Genomic DNA, 7694 nt, shown 5'->3' with positions numbered 1-7694 from the left:
ACAGTCCAAAATATAAAACATCAGCCTGTCAGTTTTGTTTAAAATTTCGCCAACACACGCCCGTCAATTTGATTTTCGAATTCCAGTTTAAAATTTAAAATTTCTAAAACTGAAAGATCAAAATTTTAAAGTTTTAAATGCCAGAGATACCTGCTCTTGTCTACATGTGCTGCAGCGACTATTTCTTGTTTTCAGCACCGTTCATGTATTACTCTCTGCAGGCTCTCTGTGTGTGTATCGCTGCTCGTCTTAAATACTTTTGTCCTGAAAATGAGCAGCGTCACACACCGGGTGATTTAGCCCTGGGTTCCCAAGACGAATGGTCACAGTATCGACCATTGTAAGGAAGAAACGTATATATGTACACGTGTCCTATTCCAAACGTTTTTCCGAAACAGAGCTATTTCACTGTACAGTTCCAAAATTGTTGATAACGTGTTTCGAGTTCGAAACTTGTTGGTCACGTGTGTAAGTCCAATTCCACTTCTGACACCAGTGTAACATGTTTCGTTACTGAAGACGCCGTTCAGATTCTTAATTGGTTTATTTAGCAACCTAAAAGTCGTAACTACAATTGATTATAATACTGTTGCGGGGTTTCACACTTTATAACCCTATTCGCAATTATCTGTTCACTCAATCTTCAGTAGTCTACATGTATTCACAGTACGGGAGCTATATAAGTGTCACTGTGTTACACACTCCCAATTACTTCTCAGTTATTACAAACTGTCGCTGATTAGCCAAAGCGTCCGGTTCTTCTTTCCGCGACTGCTGCTATACTCCGTGTTGCTCCGGCTCACACGCTAACAACTGATCACACACAAACCGTCTTCGGCGGCTGCTATATTTCACTGCGCCACTCCTTAACACACACTAACTCTCGCTTGCTGCTCAGCCGGCTTTTATTCCGTTCGCTGTTGCCTGTTGCCCGTATCAACAGCGGCGTTGAGTGCCACCTCACAGTAGGGGGAGTGGCAGAGCGCTGACTCACCTGCTACGTTACCGTGGCCAGATCTGCCACGTCACTGCTGGGGGAGGTAGGGGGTGTCCTCCATTGCGCAACATATCACAATATATTACATACTGTTTCTAATACCGATATTTATTGTTCAGGTTCAAAATTGGTACAGTTTACCTAGTATAACATATTTTTTAAAATTCCACTGTCAACATCAATGCACTTAGCAACTCGTTTGAGAACATGGTGTGTTGCTCGTCTGTACAGTGAACAGTGTACTCTACAGTGAAATAGCTGTATCTCGGAAACCGTTCGGAATAGGACACGTGTACACGTAAAAAGAATGGCCAATGCTATAACCTTCTAGAATACTGACCCTTCCCCCTAGGGCACTGTAAAACACGGTAAGATCGCCCTTCATATTTCTTTGAATGCATAGCAAATTCAGTAGGTAACTTCAGTAAAGTGTTGATAGTGAAGTACAAAATATACATATTGTCACGTGTAGGAGTGTACGAAATTAAAGGGTTCTAGTTCAAATGATTGGATTTATTAGGACTTCGGTTACAGTTTATCTTAATTACAATCAATACTGCGTTATCGTTAATTTACACACCTTCCAGTTCACCTTTGCATAGGCACTAGTATTTTCCGTCTTCATTAGTCGTCTCCTAGCAACGGATCTCAACACAGAAACTATCGCTTGAAATCACTGTGAAGTCTTCTTGCCATTTCTTGTTCAATCACCCTGGAACATCGGAACTCAACTAAAAATTCTCCTGGACTCTAAACTACACTGCACTGCCTTCTGCGTAGTCAAAGTCATATTGCGACTGACGGTCAGTCAGTCAGCCAGTCTTGATGTCAAGTCCACTGTGGGGCTTATGATCGGATAAATATTATTATTTGACAGTATAGGTCATGTTATTGTGAGGTGCCTTCTCTGACGAGAGGACGGGTCTGTCTTTTGTCTGAGTCATTGTCTGCAGGAGTAAGTCATTTGTCTAATCTAAAGACTATTTACATTTTACATGTTAAACATGTTAATAAATATATATATAAATATATATACAAGGGCTCTCTCAGTCCAGGCTCAGTACAGCAGATTATGCCCTATTTCCTGTAGCTTCAGAGTCAGAGTCACGTTACCACTGACGGTAAGTCAGTCTGTCTGTCTTGGTGTCGAGCCCCAGCTGGGGCTCATGAGCAGTTATTTCTTTTGTATGAAAGTTACTGTCCTGTCCATGTGTAGCGCCCTCTCTGACGAGAGGTCGGGTCTGTCATTTGTTAGTCAGTCTGTAGTAATTTGTCCATTGTCTGTATTTACACATATTTGCAATACATACTTATATAAATGTACAATATTTACACGGCCTCCGTCAGTCCAGGCTAGGTACAGCAGATTATGCCCTTTTATATATATAAATAAATATCCTAATAGTATTAGCTATCACGGCAGTCTAGTCACTTGAACGGTCGTATGCCTGACCGCCGCCAAGTTTAAGCCTCTTATACTTTCTGTGTCGGGCTTCGCCTTGTCCGATGTTGCGAACATTCTCATTATCATGATTTTGTATGACTTCTGCTTGTTGCCTGCATAATTTTGTTATGTAATCATAAACGTATGGAATTTTGAATGCCATGTGCAAATCGCGGACCGGTGTGCGCCTTGGAAAATTGCCAATCGTGCGGAGAACCTTGTTTTGCAGGCGCTGCAATTTCACTAGATGAGTGTCTGCCGCAAACTCCCAGGCGGGACTAGCATAAGTCATTACGGATCTAATAAGAGCTTTATGGAGGGTCAGTTTAATGTTAGCGCTCAATCGCTCACTTTTGAATAGGGAATACACTCTAATGAATGTTCTGAAGGCCTTGGCTTCGATCATTTCTATGTGTAATCTCCAAGTCACTCTCTTATCGAAGATTACACCTAGATATTTTGCACTATTTACAAATGGAATGTTTCTTCCATTTAGAGTAAGACAAGACTCAGGCGGTCGACGACCACGAGAGAAGTAGACCCCCCGAGTCTTATCTTCATTAATTTTTATATTCCAGCGCTCACACCAGGTCTCCATTGAGCTGAGACCGCGCTGGAGTTTTCTAACAATAAAACCCTCTTTGCGATCTGTCGCATACAGACAGGTGTCGTCTGCAAAGAGGGCCAGGTGAACGCCCTGTGTATGGGGGGCATCATTTATATACAAATTAAAGAGAGTAGGGGAAAGAACAGAACCTTGTGGCACCCCTGCTTGCATTTCCCTTGGCGTTGACATTTCGCCTTCAACAGAGACCCTGAATTTACGTTTAGAGAGAAAGGACCCAATAAGCTTGGTCAAAGAGTTGGGGAATTCCAATTTTGATAATTTAAACAGCAAGCCTGAGTGCCACGTGGTATCAAAGGCTTTTTCGATGTCCAAGAACACTGCAGCCGTAGACATTTTATTGTTGAAATTAAGGGTCACGTGGTCCGCCAGCCTCATACATTGCAATGTCGTGCTGTGACGTGCACGAAAACCAAACTGACTTGCGTTGAGCAGGCCTCTTTCTTCAATATGTAGCTTCCGCTACAGGTTTTTGTTATATAATCTCCGCACGGACAACACAGAAAACACTAGTCATGTGATTCCTAGCCAGCGATTTCATTGGAGCGCTGACTGTTGTCTAGCAACGAGCTACATCCACTCAGACACATCTTCCATTGTTACACTTTGAAACGTGTTTACCGAGGNACGTGAAGTTATTTGTCGCGTGACATACCCAACACGTGACAATATATTTTTTTTTATAATTATGCACATATTTTGGCCGCAAATGGCATTACTGGTTAATATACGAGTGAAAAAACTTATAACTGTAAATTTTGTTTTAATATAGAAAAGTAAATGTATGTGGAAAGAATATTGAATTATTTCGATTAAGCATACACTTCATAATACCCGTCTCAGTAAAAACTTTCACTGCTTCTTTTCCGGTAAATATAAGCCAAACCTCTATATTATTAATTAATTTTAATATGTACTCACTTCGGCAGTACACATACTAAATGCGGCCCGGGTTTGATCCCGGGGTAACTGTGACGTTCTTATGTCAAATGGTACAGGTGGTAATGACGCCATCCTCAATGAGGTTGGCCGAACTACGGCTGTGTCTTTGGTGGGGACGTATCATAGACCAGGGATGCGTTGAGACACAGCTTTGGAGCACCTCCTCGTGGTCCCCCGGGGCAACGACAGTCTCGGGATCTGGATTAGTATGACATACCGGGGCTGGCGGCTAAGTTCCTATAATAGGGCAATGGCATTATGACAGGAGCCTCCTACGCGGCGGCATAATGACTCTTGGGTTTCATTACGATGTACCCAGGACGAGTGCGGGAGAGCACTCCTATGGGGGTAGCTACGGCTATTTGAGTTGTCTCCCTAGAGTAACGACAAGGTGCCGCAAGCCTTAGGGCTCAACACTCTAAAACGGTTTGATCAACCCATGTGGAGGGGTGGGAATAGGGGAGCTCATAAGCAAGGCCAGGGACGACTTACCTCGTGTAGGATGCCCTGGTAGCAACCTCATGACAACTAGTATCGCACTCCCATATGTCATCTGGGATAGCCCCCCCCCCAAACAGGCACTCTTGGTCCTGAAGGCTTGTGAGGGTTTCATTCACAACAGGACCAAACCACCTAAGCCAAGGTGTGAGGCATCGTGCTGAGGGCTGCATGGCACTGGGGAGTAATTAGCCAGTGTCTTGAACGATCTCCTCAGGACACCAGGCAGCACCCCGTTGTATTTATGCCTTCCACCCGTATGGGGCTCTGCGGGTGGTGATCTTTTAAGTCCTCATAACTCGCGGGACCGAAATAATTAAGGAACAAAATTAACAACGGGTCGTAAAGACCTTAAACTGAAGAGGGCACCCCACAAGGGATCCCTACGAGAAATGCTTCAGCACCGGACTGGAAGCTCTGGTGAAATATTAAAGGGCCCAGTTGCAACCAGCGATCCTGCTTTTGAAATTTCAGCCAAAGGCAGGGACGAACTAATGGTTCAAAACCTGCCGCCAGAGGTAAAACCCAAAAAACACTCCTGGGGGTCAGTAGTACTGACACAATATTGCAGGGAGCTAATACTTCAAACACATCTGCAGCAGGAGAAGGACTTGGACACCTAGTCTCTGGAGTAGGCGGACCTCGTCTAGCGAAAAAAAAGCCTTGTCTGGATGCACTAGACGGAAGTTGAAAAAGGCAAGAGCTGGGGAAGCAAAGCAGGAAGTGGGGGCAGTCAGCAACAAGGAAATCCAGGCTCCTCCAAGCAGGGAGAAACCCTCACCGGCACATTTAAAAGGAAAAGGTCGGAGGGCAGTACCCCTACAGAACGGCCAGAATTCCGAAAAGGCCCAGGGACGCTTAGAGACGAGGGACTTACAAGGAGGCTCTGACCAATATAAAGGAAACTTATTCTGAGGACAAGCTTACCGAAGATTACCAAAATTCCATTCTGGAAGCACTAGGGGAGGTGTTACGTAGGATTTCAAAAGGAGAACTACCACACCTGAAATCCTACAGACTAGTGAGATGTGCACTTATCTATGTATGTGCCGACCAACAATCTAGTCAGTGGCTCACCAAAGCCATTGACAACCACAGGCTGGAATCAGGAGCCAGGCTGAAGGCTACTGATGCCAAGAACGAGGCCAAGCCTGTTAAAGTGGCTTTTCGAGCTAGGGACAAAATTGCCCAGAAAGAGGAAGAGCTACTGAAATGGATTACAGACCTAAATCCAGGATTTCATACTTAGAACTGGAGGGTACTCGATAAGAAAACTGAGTCGAAAGGTCAGAGGCTTATCTTATTCATAGACCGGGACTCTTATACTCTTATACAAAGGACCGGTTACAAAATATTAAACGATTCTCAAAGGGAACTGTTAAGGTGCTGGATGATCCTTAGGTTCAGCGCCAGGCAGTACCTGTGACAGATACAGTATATTCTTACTCAGTCTCTGAGGAGGAAGAGGATGAGATACCCACTTAACCACCCCCAACCCCCAGGATGACCAAAGCAAAGCGGATCAGGAGACCAATTCACACGGAACCCAGTCCGAGGACGGGGAGGGACATAAGATGGAAATTTACCCCTCCCCATTTGGGAGAGATCACTAACATCATTACATTTCTTCAGATCAACCTACACGACAGCAATGCTGCCACGGCAGCTCTGTGCCAACAGCTGGCTGAGGGTAAGGCAGACATAGCACTTATTCAGGAACCTTGGTTATACAAGGGTCGAATAAGGGGCTTAAATAATACAAGGGGAACAGTTTTCTCTATTATACCCAGTAATAATGCAAGATCTTGTGTTTATACCAGGAATCATGTTAATGCCTTGCCTTTGCTGGAGCTCTGTACTAGGAATACAACATACCCATATCGAGAAGGCAGGAAGGAGCAGATTGTTGCTTCAGTCTACCTTCCATACGACTCGGATGAACCACCACCAACTAAGGAAATGAGGGCCATCACAGACTACTGCTGTAGGAGGAAGAAGCAACTCATCATTGGGTGTGATGCCAATGCGCACCACATCTTGTGGGGGAGCACCGGTACTAAACCAAGAGGAGAGAGCTTTATGGAATTTCTATTGTGTTCGAACCTGAATATTCTAAACCATGGTAATGAACCCACCTTTGTGGTTTGCAATAGGAAGGAGGTTATTGATTTGACACTAGGGACAAACGACATAGGAAACCTGGTAAGTAACTGGTATGTATCTGATGAGCCGTCCATATCGGATCACAGATATCATTATCATCATCATCAGTATTCTGTCAAGACGACAGGTCCACAGTCTCTTCCAAGACAATTCCTCCATTTAATGCGATCTAGAGCTTTCTCCTTCAAATGACAGTATCCTCTTCTGTCCCCAAGGTCAACCAGCATCTTCTTACGTCTTCTTCCTCGTCTTCTGGTCACTTCTGTCCGCCCCTCTATCTATCCTTCGATAACTTCTTTTAGAAGGCAGTTTCTGCGTAAAACATGACCAATCCAATTAGCCTTCCGTTTTCTTATTTCGTGTAGGATATTCCTCTGCTCACTGACTCTAATTAACACTTCTTCAGTTCTCACATAATCGGTCCAACTGATCTTCTTCATCCTTCTCCAACACCACATTTCGAAACTTTCCAGATGTTTCTGATCTACTGCCCTGAGTAGTTACTATAGGATTCTGGCGAAGGTGTATAACACACTGATATATTGGGTTCTTGGACTTTATCCATCGTCCTGGTTTTTAAAAACCAGTACTGCCCTAAGTGTCCATGTTTCAGTCCCATACACAGCTATGCTCCAAATGTAGCATTTCGCTAGTTTCTTCCTATAATTTAAGTCCAATTTGCTGGTAAAAAAATCCTTCTTCTTGCTAAATGCAGCTTTTGCCATGGCAATCCTTGATTTAATTTCACTAGTACACCTTCCATCATCTGTTAACAAGCTACCCAAATATTTAAAACATTTCACATTCTCCAGTTGCTTTTGGTATATCTTTATTGTGACTGGGGTTGGTTGTCTTGAAATTTTCATTACTTTTGTTTTCTCCACATTCATTTCCATGCCATAGCACCTTCCAATTTCAATTAGTCTATCAATCATGCCCTGTAGCACAGTTTCTTCCTTAGCCATTAACACAAGGTCATCTGCATATTTCACAGTTTGAATAATTTGCCCTCCTACTTTGAAGTC

Source organism: Cryptotermes secundus, unplaced genomic scaffold (genome assembly GCF_002891405.2).
Source record: "Cryptotermes secundus unplaced genomic scaffold, Csec_1.0 scaffold933, whole genome shotgun sequence".
NCBI classification, from domain to species: Eukaryota; Metazoa; Arthropoda; class Insecta; order Blattodea; family Kalotermitidae; genus Cryptotermes; species Cryptotermes secundus.
Note: the sequence above shows the minus strand (reverse complement) of the source record.